The sequence below is a fragment of the Schistocerca gregaria genome, chromosome X (assembly GCF_023897955.1).
Source record: "Schistocerca gregaria isolate iqSchGreg1 chromosome X, iqSchGreg1.2, whole genome shotgun sequence".
Lineage (NCBI taxonomy): Eukaryota > Metazoa > Arthropoda > Insecta > Orthoptera > Acrididae > Schistocerca > Schistocerca gregaria.
In genome coordinates, this window is record NC_064931.1 from 219,671,071 (window position 1) to 219,684,516 (window position 13,446).

Sequence of the window (13,446 nt, forward strand, 5' to 3'; positions counted from 1 at the left end):
TATGCAGTGCATGGAAGAACGCACTAGCTCACGTTCTTCCCATCATAGCCAACATTGTTGGAAGAAAGGCCTTCGTGCGCTTCTAAGAAAGTATTGTAATACTTTCAACCCAAAAGATCGCCATCGTTTTGATGTTACAACATTTCCATATGAATTCAGCCCACTACTACGTTTATATTGTCAACTAGTTTACATAAAATGCATGTACGCAGTTCCGAAATATTATTTTGCTCTCGAATCAAAACAAATTATTGATATCTTGTAACCAATTTTTCACAGCTTTTTCAGCACGTTTTTTCCAATTGCAGTATGTCTGTTACATTCTCATACTAAATTGGGCATAATACTTGGCGTCCGTCCTATCTTTCTGTACACCCCTACTAATCCTGTCGGATAGGAACTCCACATACTCGAGCGACGTTTCGCGCAGGTGTCACAAGCTTTCTGTGAGCAGCGTAGCCAATGGACAGAAACCTGTCACTCGCTTCCTTTTAAGAAATAGGTTAACATCCATGACCTCGGAGTATCGTAGCTGGCAATGAAAGTGAGTTAAGTCCCGCCTCGGGCGTCAGTGTGGATTTTGAGCATTCCATTATTGTATGTTTGTGTGTCAACGCAGAGTATTTAAAATGAAAGAACAAACCTGACTATCAAAACTGATGTATCAATAAAACAAGTTGAATTGACAGAATGGCCAAAATGCAGTAAAAATGAAGCTGCTGTTGCATTTGTTATTGAAGTAAGTGAAGTATCTTGAAAAACGTAACTTACATTATTGATTTCTGTGGATGGTGTTAAAGAAATGAATGTGAAGATGCAGTTTAGATTTGTGCTCGATGAATGTGGAAAACTGCCCGGCGTATGCGAACCTGCAAACTGAAACCGAATCAAGCCGTGCCTTGCAATCTCAGGAGCGATGCCCTTGACTCATACGGCTAACTCATCGTCCGCATGGCATTGGACTGTGTTTTGAAGAATACAATTGAAACGTCTAAATAGGGCGTTCAACATCAAGAATGGCATCTCTGTAGCTTATGTTCATGATTTCTACGATTTACTTTTGGAGACCGTTGTAATGTGATCTTTCCACCTTCCTAATGTCAGATTGCTGCTACGAACCAGAACAATGTCAATGGTATACCTAGATCGCTGACTCAGAGCAGGGAACTGTACTCACATCCGGAAAGACGGAGATGGCTTCCAGTCCGACTACCATGACACTTTCCCTCGTTCCTGATATTGTTTCCGTTTTCCGGATGCGAAAACGATTGGCGTTTGCCTATACTAAATTTTGCAATTTTTATTTCAGTAGCAGGGTGCCCCTCCTGGCAGCAAACTGACACTTATTCTTAGATAGGAAGGAAAAAAGATCAGAGCTGGAGCACACTCTCCGGTTATGGGAGAGAAGGGGAAGGGAAAATAGGGATAGAAATCGATCGTTTTTATTCCAGTGGAACGAGCCAGGCATTTTCATTGAGTAAACAGTAAAGCGGGCAATGTGGTTGGCTGGGAAACTATGAGGGCTGGGCTCAGCCGCCGAAATGAAGAGGTATTTCTTTCTTCGCACACAGTAGCACATTTCCTTTGCAAAACATGAGAGTGGTGACTGTAATTTTATTTGTGGAAGGAAGGGGGGAGGTATGATGATGATAGAACGGGGTAGTGCCAGCAAATAGTCTATTCCAAAGATCACCAAGACGCCGAGCTTGAACGACCATATTCGACGGACACATAACCATCAACAGTGTCACATCCCCACTCCGTGAAACACTACAGGAAGGTTTGGAATTTAATCGATGACATTGGGGGGAAATCTGATCGTCAGGGACATTACGCCACTACTTCTCCACCCACACTGGCGGTAAATACTTTTTTCCATTACCAGGAATCGAACATATGTAGGCCAGAGTTGAGCACCATAGCACAGACGTTCGTTAGCGACTTTGACCAGGGTGAGGGGTTTGCCGTGTGTTATTTAGTGAAACTACAGAAAATATTAATCCGAATGGTGGGACAGAGATTTTAATTTGGTTCCTCTGGAATTCAAATAAAGTCTCTTACACTGTGCCACCTTGTTGCTCGCTCTTGGCTCGAAAGGGACGCCTTGTACATAATCTGTAAATTTTGTTGTACTACTGAGTTGTTGACGAGGAACCAGCCTAACCGTTCTTCTATACCCATTTCTTGTCAATTTTTTGATATGTGTGGTTTAAAATATTTAAAATGTTGTATCCACTCATCTAAAACTGCTATTATTGTATTTATTCGTGCGCTATTCTACGACAACGTCTGACGATCTAGTAGCTTGCGTTAGACACTGCCTCGCGCCCGAGTTTATTTAACTATGGAATCCCTTGTCTGTTCATACTTAAAGTCGTTTCTAGGTGACACAAATCGAGGGCATAAAGCTATATTCTTGCTCATACGAGTAACTGTTCGTATTTGCAACAGCTACCAAATGCTTTATTCGCCATTGAGTATTTTAACACACAGTGGAAGTCGTCTGGTAAATAATTCAGATTTTTACGTAAATGACAATACATACGATTCAATAATACAAAACAGATGCTCTACATGAATTATGATTGTAATATAATAGTCTGTTAAAAGTGTAAATGGTTCAAATGGCTCTGAGCACTATGGGACTTAACATCTGAGGTCATCAGTCCCCTAGAACTTAGAACTACTTAAACCTAACCAACCTAAGGACATCACACACATCCATGCCCGAGGCAGTTGTCATCGTAGTATCTGGTTCAATTAAGTCTGCATTCACACACTCTACAGCTTCGATTTTTATACTAAACTACTGCACAATTACTAACCGAATAAAAACCAACCGTTCTGCTTTCCACCTCAGTAAGTTCGTATTCGGTGTCCTTTTTCTTTGGTTTCCCGGAATGCTATTATTTCCTTTCGCTTTATATCATTTCGACAGATTTGTGACGTTATATCGTCTTTTGTTATACTCTACAAACAGCCCTAAGTGCTGGTTTCTGTTCCGTTTTCCCAGGAAAACATGCTCACGCACCTTAATTAATATCCTGCTCACTATGAATACGGAAATTAACTCACACAAATGAGTGTAATTTCTCTTTTTCACAGCGGTTGTGATGCATTAAGGAACTATGCATTCACTTTTGCATGCCACACGGGCGAATTTTTCTGTTAACAATTGAGCTCAATTTTGTATGAGTTTATCATATTCAGTTGTCTAAATGTCCACAAACTTTATCACCTATAGACGGCATTAATTTACCCGGCATCCCTCGAATAGTCTGCCAGCTGTTAGTATCCGTTTCTCGTTTCTGTGGGATTTGTACGTAACTTATTGATACTGAAGGTTCAATAATGTAAGATCCTCCAGTTTTTTTTTTTTTTTTTTTTTTTTTTTTTTTTGCAGTTGTATTGTAATTCCAGTCGTTTAGTGTTATGTTCGCTCAAATATTTCTGCAATAATTGCGACATTCATTTCCATTTGCCAGCTCACCATAGATAATTATTAATTTCTACATTCATCGAATACTCCATACTCTGAGAATTCAGTGCTCCACATTTGTGTATTTCATCGAAGCTCTTCTATTGTATGGCAGTTACCATATTACAGGAATAAAAAAGGAGCAGATGCATTAAAATATCATATCGAGATACATTACGGTACTTTATTTAGCTGTAGGATAGCATTGTATCATAACGGAATGATCAGGCCCGTTAAGTTACAACTGTAGCTGATAGCTTTGTTTTGCCGTATAAACTCAAATTTTGAGCCTAATTAATTACGCCATAATACCAGTAGTGTTTTGTAACTCGTGTGGGAGAAGAACAATGCGAAATTTGCGTGTAACACTTACAGCTTCTCAACATGTGCTACAGATATATAATTTTCATGTCGGTATACCTGTTGAGGTTTTTGGGGTTTGAGAATTTGTAATGCTGGTAGTCTGACAGTATTTTTTTACCACGACTGGAAGCATTCCCAACTCTCGGTTAATAATGTATAAAAAATTAACAGCAAAGGTTTCTGTTCTTAATGTGGTGGCTGCAGGATAGATTTAGCAGTTCTCTACCTGCACATCATGCAATGTATCGTACTCTGTACCTTCATCAGCCGCGCACGTATTCGATAACAGTTTTCCTGGATTTCCAAGTCAGGTGATCGCTGATCTTTGACGTGTCGCAATCGAGGCTTGCGCCGAATCCGCCCCGCCTCTCGCTCCCACGGCGCCTTATCGTATCAACCTGCTAATACGAGTATAGGTTTCGCCATTAGCCACCGACGTCGAGTTGACGATACGGGCCAAGATTGGGCCAATCGCGCCGATCGCAGGGCCTCGCGATAAACGTGCGACTGATTATAAAAGCTAGCGCGATCGGCATCCAGTGGTCAGTCTGTTGTAGCCCTAGAAGATGCGAGCTCGGCAGGGAACGGTCTCCGGACGGCCGTAAGTTGGAAGTGGGGATCTCGGCACGTGTATCTCGATTCCGCTGCCAGATCTAACTCTTCCAGCTCATGGCCGAACCGATATTGCGACTTGAGGTCTTCGCGCCAGCTATCGATTGGCGTGCTATCTCAGCGCGCCCGTCAAAATTTATCAAGGCCACGTGATTGGTGAAACTCTTCGCATGGACTTACATTTTCTTATTCATTTTATCATTAATGTTCGCACGTTTTCTAAATGATTTAATAGAGTGCATATTGTTCAGTTCAGTGAGTGGAATACAGTTTATCGTTGATAATTTATCTGCCAGGTCATCGATATACTGTATTGCTTTCAGATATTAGTTCACAATGGTACATAGGGCTCTTGCGTTTTATTGTAAGTGGTATTTGGGCTAAGTGGAGAAGTGGTCTCTTCACTTTGTTTACAAGTGAGATTCAACTCCTCCAACTTATTTCTGCCACTTCTGTCGTCGACGACGAAAGAGCTCCGTAATTTGGATCACACGGACTTTAGTGTTAGTGCTGTGTATGTGAAAGACGCGTGTGTGACCGCACTGTCGGGATATTAGATAACTCATTTGTGTTGCTATTTGCCGTTTGCTTCTTTCAGTCCCATTTCTTTTTATTTTAGATTTCATAACAACTATTAAGCAACTTACTGTTGTGAAAATTATTATGTTAACGAAGCCAGAATTGTTGTATTGTTCCAAGTTGTTCATATGATATTAGGCAGTATGAACTATTTTTCGCGCGCGGATGTGTGTGTGTGTGTGTGTGTGTGTGTTTTCTAAAACTGTAAAACTGATATATGTTCTTTGCATATTTATAATTATATAATAACTTTGAATAAAATTTTATTATAAATGAAATCTGTGGTTTTCTATTTTACAGGAAACCTTCAGCTGAAATCTCCAAATTGGGGTTGTCTGAATGTTTCTTGTGAATTTGTATTTGCACTTTTATTTTATGGTACGCTCAGCTTCCTTATTGCAGCAACCACTAAAGTTCAGCATAGTGAAGTAATTTGTTACTCAAAGTATAAGTATTCCATTGTGTTTTCTGAATCTTATTCAGTGGATATGTTTATTTTACACACAGCAACAATGTGCAGCGTGTTGGCTAACAAAAAAAAAATTGGACTGTAGGACAACTCAGTAGTAAAACAAACTCATTAAGTAAAGAAGCTGCGAGTTCATATTGATGTAATGTGATGATGTCTCGACGAAGGTGCAGCAAACGAGATGCATGACGTAGTATTTATTCCTTTCTGTTATCACAAGCTGTTTTTACTTATTTGATTACCAGTTCTGACCTATATTGATCGTCTTCAGATTAGACTAAAATACACATAAAGAATAGGCATATAGCGGTAAGAGACAGGAATGCACCATGAATAGAAATTTTGTGCCTTTCAATCTAATTTGAAGATGATCCTTGGCGATCAAAACTGGATATAAAATAATAATAAAATCTTCATACATTGAAAAACTGGTATCAGTACTTTTATTGGAAGTTCATTTATGGAAACAACACATGCAGAAGAGACTTTGTTGGATTTCCCTCATTTCAAACAGGAAGTGGAGTATTAGCAGAATTTTTTGAATGTTTGAAATGTAATCTGAGTGCCAAAATACTGGCTTAATTCAAACTGTTCTTTTAGGCTACGTGTCTTGGTGTATAATATGCATGAATAACATAATAATGTCTGCAGTTTCTGTTAAATAGGTACTTAAATTGAAATGTGCTATCATATACAAAGGTAAAGAATAATTTTGTGATTGTTAGGTGTCAACTGACATCAAATAATTGAGGTATGAATTTGTGGCATGGTCTTTATAATGTGATACAGCAGTCTTTGGCAATGGAATAAATCCACTGTGATCACACAAAAATTCAGCCAACACCAGTAAATAATTTCATAAGGACTTAGTTTCTTTTACAATGTTTGAATTGACACTGACAATTCTTTACATACATCAAGAAATAACACAAAGTACATAGTTTTCAGCATCATTCCTTTATCAGTCAAAATATGTTATAAACTTCCCTAAATGTGACACAGTTATTAGTCAGGGCATATATATATATATATATATATATATATATATATATATATATATATATATATATATATATATATATATATATATATATTTCTCAAGTCAGAGTCCTTAAGGAGAAGAGGTTTTTTAATATACAATATGTTGATTAAAGAAACACTAGTAGCGATAATGGTGGGTTGGGTATTTAACAGAACACTAACATATCCTCAGCTGTAGGTAAACATTTAGCAGGCATCAGTTCATTATTAGAATACTTGGCAACAAAAGTGTGACTACCAGAGTTCAGTATCTGAGTGATGTACCAGAAACACGATATATTTTATTATGAATCTACCAAGAAGATCAATATCATTGCTCACATACTTGCTAAATTTATGTGAGGGAGTCCCAGGAATTAATAACCTACTTAGAGGAAAAAGTGTCAGGTTCTGGTTTCCAGAAAGAAATCTAGTAAGTCCTGCAGAACTTGCCATTCACTCTTGCATGTACGGACCATAAATATTCACTTACAATAGTAACAGCTTACACACAGACTCGTACTTCATCTAGAGGGACAGAGAGAAATATTACTAAATAACAAACAAAAGCTATCTACCACATATCTTAAAGTGATTTGCAGAAATTGTAATTTGTACTGTGATCATCAAAAAGTTACCGGCTGAAGTTTCTCAACCTGTCTTAACATAGCATTCCCTTCTGTACATCAGTATGTAAATGATTATCTGTGCTGCAACTGTAATAGTATTTTGTGTTCTAGGATTGATCTTTATTGTAATAACTGATGAAATATTAAATTGCTAAATACTTGGAGTTCCTTTTCCTCTCATGGTTAGAATTTAGATTTGTCATTCATGTGGTTTCAGAATCATTCCATCATGCACTGGTTAAGTGGAACAGGGTGTGTATGCTTGTTTCAGATAGTGTGTTCAAAGTAATTTTACCAAACAGCTAAACTGTTTCCAGTTCTGCCATATCTTTCTTGTAACTAAGCATCAAACCCATCAAAACTCTCATGCATTCACAATAAAGATGAACGTTTTCTTTCCTTTATGTATACAGTTTGATAAAATACAAGTTAATTCTTACACAGTGAATCACAGAAGGTGTTTAAAATGTGACACTATTTATACATGGCATTCAGTTAATTATTAACAGCTGTTTGGCTACTTCATGTTTCATTAGCAAGATGATAACTTTTGACTGATCATGGGGTAACTATGGAAGGGTGGAGATCACCTGGTGACGGTAATGTTGGTGTTAATACAAAGTGTGATTGTGACTGATAAATAAAAGTGATTTTTAAACACTCCATTCTCCCTTTCAATCTGACACAGCATATTGTATCTTCTAGACTTTAGAAGTTACTTAAATTTTCTTATCAAGTTTGGAGATGCCAGTTGTGTTGCATATGTTTAAATTAGTGGCAATATTATTAAAACACTTTGCTAATTTTGTAGTTTCTGCTAACTAGTTTTGTACCATATACTGCTGCTTTACCTATTTAATGGGAGACAAACTACATTCATATTATGAAGAAACAACCAAATTTTTTGGAAATACAGAGTTTGTTCTGTTTCATTATCAAACTGATATTGTTTACCGTCAGTCTCAGCTGGATGTGGAATCTATTAATTTCCCTTTGTTACATTTTGCAAGTCATTCCATATGAAATTTAATTAAAGGGATTTTCATTGTGTCATTATGTGGATTGAAAAGTTTGTCTAGGGCCAGCTATATATACAATAACCCTTTTCTGTGTGTGCAACCTTCATTTTGAGACAGATAAAAAAAATTGGATTTCCACTTTCACCTACAATTTTGTGAAATTCACTAAAACCTGCAAAAAGATTTGCAAATGTGCCATTTTTTGGTTGTTGCTCCAACTAATGCAGCTGATTCAAGTCCAACTGGACTCTTTGTTGGACCTTCATAATGAATATACCTAAATATTTAACAAAAAGTAGTCAAGGTAATGGGAACTTTGCTTAGGTATCACCACAACTGATCCTGCCACTAAAAGTGTGCCTTACACCAACAGCAATAACATACAAGTTTAGCAGCTAAAATTTCAGTGAAATACTTCAGTACATCCTTTACTTCGCTCATCCCACGTTATTAGCAGAACATAAAACATGTGTATGTAGGGATGACTCTATGTATCAGAAAAGTATTTTATTTTTTGTTCATATCTGTTTAACAGATTTGTTTTCAGATAGGGTCTACCTTGAGCAAAATACAATATTTTTAATTTTCTTTTTATTCCCCAGACATGTTTCACTGAAGTTTCAGCATCATCGGTGGGTGTTTTGTTATCTTCTATAAAACAGCAAACATGTTTTTTTATTACTGGTACACATACAAACCTGACTTTGTAAAGACAGTATTTACATACCTGAATAACAGACAAAATTTTGTATATATACCTTTTTACCACACACTGTGGGTTTGCCAGATTTTGTGTAATTTAATGCAGTTGTTTTGTTTCACAGTTCATGATCTGCAACTGTGTAGAATGAACTATGAAACAAAACAACTACACTAAGATATATAAAATCCAGAAATTAACAGCATGTGATAATGAGGTATATATACAAAACTTTGTTTTTCATATATGTAAATACTATCTTTAAAAACTCAAATTTATATGTTTACCAGTAATAAAAAGCATTTTTCATGATGGTGTAGAAACTTCAGTGACAATTTTTTTTATTTGTGTACATCTGGGGAATAAAGAGTAAAAATTAAAAAAAAAAATTTGGTCAAGGGGGATCCTCTCCAAAAACAAATCTGACAGAAATGCTTCAACATCATGGTGATTATATCTATTTAAATGGAGAAGGTTGTATAATGTAGTGCAAGGATTAAATTGTTGTAAGCTAATAAAAACCTTTGCTGCCATTGTCATTTTGTGGTGTAACTGCTGTTCAAAAAACTCCTCTACATTTATAATTACTAGCTGGTGCTATGTACACACAGTAACATTTTTATTCCTTGAAAATTTGAGACTGAAGAAAGTTATTTACTTCAGTAAAAATACATGTTTGTCTCAATTTCAGATTGCATTTGGTGAGCACTAAAATAAGAACACAAATACTCACTGCAGGTTGAGAAGAAGTCAGCTGAGTGAATCAGACTGAAGTATAGGGGGCAGACTTTACACAAAGATAAAGTGTCATCAGAACCCCCACGAGTGTTGCAATAGAAAATTGGTCAGTCTCGCAATGTGCGTATCATTAGCTTCACAGACTCTGTGGTAGGCCATGTTGACCAATATTGTGGTACAGTTCATGGATGACCACATGAGGACCTGGTACTACACACATTGATAGCAGACATAGCCTGTTCTGTCCATTTCAGTAGTTGTTCTGCATATGGGTTACGCTGTATTGATAAGCAATTAGAGTTTTGCCAGTCATAACAGCGTTGTGTTGGAGTATGAAAATTCACAGGCAGTTATTTATTGTTTTAACCTGCGCAGTCATTTTTCGTCTGTATATTATTTGGACAAATTGACTCTCCCTTAAATGTTATAAAACTGTCTCTCAGTTGACAATGTATCATGCTTGTAGGTGAAGTTTTACCAAAATTATTTGATAGTCTGTTGCTGACAGTGAGCCAGAGATAGTATCTCTGGTTGTGTGACATAGTAACAGAATCTGAACTGTATGATTGGTGAAGATAAGTATTTAATTTGACCACTTTAATTCCAATCACACTGCTTTGTATTTCTCCTTATGGCACTGATTATATGTCACAATATTGTGAAGCCCCTATAGCTGCTGAAAATAAGATGCTTAGTAATATTGCTACACTTCAAATGAATATCTCAGGCATATTTAAATGTTTGACTTACGTACATAAACTCAAAAGTAAATTTGCCTTTTTTTTGTTTTGAGAAAGTTGTGTATGTTGTGGGATATTATTTCACTGTGAATGTTTTCTGGAGTTGGTGCCACCAATGCTGATTGTAACTGATTTTGAACCTTCTAAAGATGTCAAGAAGTTCACTGAATTATTGAATTCTCATCCTCTGTGGTTTTCAGGTCTGTGATCGAAATATGATGGGCAGTCATAAAATTTCAACTACCACCTTGAAAAGTTAGATTAATACAATTAATTTTTTGTTTGTTTTTGCAGATACATGTTTACAGATCTGGTGGACATTGTACCATAGTACCCTGTTAGAGGAGCCAAAACGAAATGACACAGCCTGTAGATAAAGTGGAGTGTCATGTGGTAATTCATTTTTAGCAGCAGTGGACACTTTACCGCTGTCAGTCCAGTACATCTGGATTCATCACATTTCCACTGCTGCTGAGCTCAGATTATAGCACAATACTCCATTTTATCAATGGGCTGTACTATTTAGTTTCAGCTCATCTAGCAGCATACTACAGTACTGTGACATAGCAATTTCTGTGTACACTAGGACTGCAGACATGTACCTGCAAACAAACACTGAATTAGTTACAATATAATGTAAATAAGCAGATAAAAAAACTAATCACCAATTGGCAGCAGGAGAACACACAGAGAAAAAGGTTTAACATTTACAAGCTTTCTGAGCCAGTGCCTCCTCCTCCTAGCAGAAGAGTTGAAGGGAAAGGAAGAGTGGTGAAGGAAAAGGACTGGAGAGGTTTAGGGAAGAGGGTACAGTTCAGAAAAGGCACCCAGAACCCCAGGTCAGGGGAGCCTTGCTGGATGAGATGAGAAGGAGAAACTGATTGTTGGGCACCACACCGGACGAGATTTGAAAACCAGAGAACTTAAGGTGGAATACAGGGTAAGATGCAAGGCAGAGATTTGCAACTAAAACATTGTGCTTGAGTTAATAAGAGTGAAAAACTAAGTGTGTTGCATGTAATAGAGGTGCGAGGAGGGACAGCGAAAAATTGACAGATCAAAAAGTGAAAGATGTAGAAAACTAAAACAGAATGAAGAAAGCAGTAGTTAATGTGAAAAAATGCTGAGACAGAAGGAATTAACATAAATTAAGGCCAGGTGGGCGTGGGTGGTAATCATGCAAATGTGAAAGGCTTGAAAAGTATTTACATAACAGCAAGTGTATGACATTTATTGTTACACAGGTGGCTCTTCCTTTGATAGTATATATTTTGCCAGTTACAGGGCTGGAATAGGTGGTAATAGGAGGGTGCATAAGGCAGTTCTTGCAGTGGGGATGTTCACAGGGGCAGGAGTCCTGGGGGAGGGAGATGGGTGCAGAAGAACATAGAGTCTGACAAGGAAATTGTGAAGATTGGGATGGCGATGAAAAGCTGTTCTATGTGTGGTGGGCAACACCTCAGACAGAATGGATCTCATTTCAGGGCATGACTGTAGGAAGTCATGGCCTTGTCAAAGTAGCTTATTAATACATTCAAGACCAGGATAATACTGAGTGACAAGTGGTGTGCTCCAAAGTTTTTTTTATAGGGATCAGCAGCACCTGGATTGGATGTGATGGCCTGGGAAATCTGCTTTTGAACTAGGCTGTTGAGATAATTACGCCCAGTGAAGGGTGAGGTGGGAGTAGTGGTGTATTGCTATAAAGAGTCTGCATCCAAATAAATACATTTGCCTTGAATGCCAAGGCTGCATGGGAGGGATGGCAACTGTCAAAATGTAAGTACTGTTTGTTGTTTGCTAGTACGCTTCATGTGGATGGAAGTGTGTAGCTGGCATTAGGTGAGGATGAGATCAATATCAAGGAAAGTGGCATTGGATTTGTAGCAGGACCATGTAAAATTTAATTGGGAGAAGGTGTTTAGAGATTACAGGAATTTCAACATGTGAGCCTCACCATGAGTCCATATGACAAAGATGTCATCAACGTATTTAGATCAAACTAGAGGCTGCAGGCTCATGGAACCCTGGGAAGCCCCCTCCCAGTGACCCATGAAAAGGTTGGTGTAGTAAGAAGCCATTCTGGTTCCCATGGCCGCACTCCTGATCTATTTCTATGTGTGCCCCTCAAAGCCAAAGTAATTGTTGGTAAGTATAAAATTGTTTAAGGTGAGCAAGAAGGATGTCATAGGTTTGGAATCAGGTGCTGAACATCTTTGTCATATGGACTCATGGTTAGGCTCACCTGTTAAAATTCCTGTGATCTCTAAACACCTCCCAATTAAATTTCGCATGGTCCTATTCCAAATCCAATGCCGCTTTCCTTGATGTTGATCTCATCCTCATCAAAGGCCAGCTACACATTTCCATCCACATGAAGCATACTAGCAAACGACAAACAGTATTTACATTTTGACAGTTGCCATCCCTCCCATGCAGCCTTGGCATTTAAGGCAAATGTATTTGTTCAGAGGCAGACTCTTCATGGCAATACACCACCACTCTCGCCTCAACCTTCACTGGATGTAGTTATCTCAACAGCCTAGTTCAAAAGCAGATTTCCTGGGCCATCACATCCAATCCAGGTATTGCTGACCCCTCCAAAAACTAACTTTGGAGCACACCCCCTGTCTCTCCGTATTATCCTGGTCTTGAATGTATTAATCAGCTACTTTGACGAGGACATGACTTTGTAAAATTATGCCCTGAAATGAGATCCATTCTGTCTGAGGTGTTGCACACCACACTTAGAACAGCTTTTCGTCGCCCTCCCAATCTTCACAATATCCTTGTCAGCCCCTATGCTCCTTCTGCACCAATCTCGCTCTCCTAGGTTTCCTACCCCTGTGACTATCCTCATTGCAAGAACTGCCCTATGCACCCTCCTTCCACTACCTATTCCAGCCCTGTAACTGGCAAAACATACTATCAAGGGATTGGCGTGACTACCACTCAATTATCATCAGGATTAATGGGCATCCACAGAGGGTGTACACCAGCAGCACATTGTTGCAGAGCATGTTCTACAACATGACAGTCATGACATTGGTGCCTGTTTCACCACACATGTGATCTGGATTCTTCCCCCCATACAGAACT

General features: G+C 38.2%; 1 protein-coding gene across 3 annotated transcripts in view; it reads left to right on the forward strand.

The window, feature by feature from the left end:
- The window catches only part of LOC126297774 (KICSTOR complex protein SZT2-like), a 710,838-nt gene that overhangs the window by 366,743 nt on the left and 330,649 nt on the right, over positions 1-13,446 (forward strand). The gene's annotated exons all lie outside the window — the stretch shown is intronic.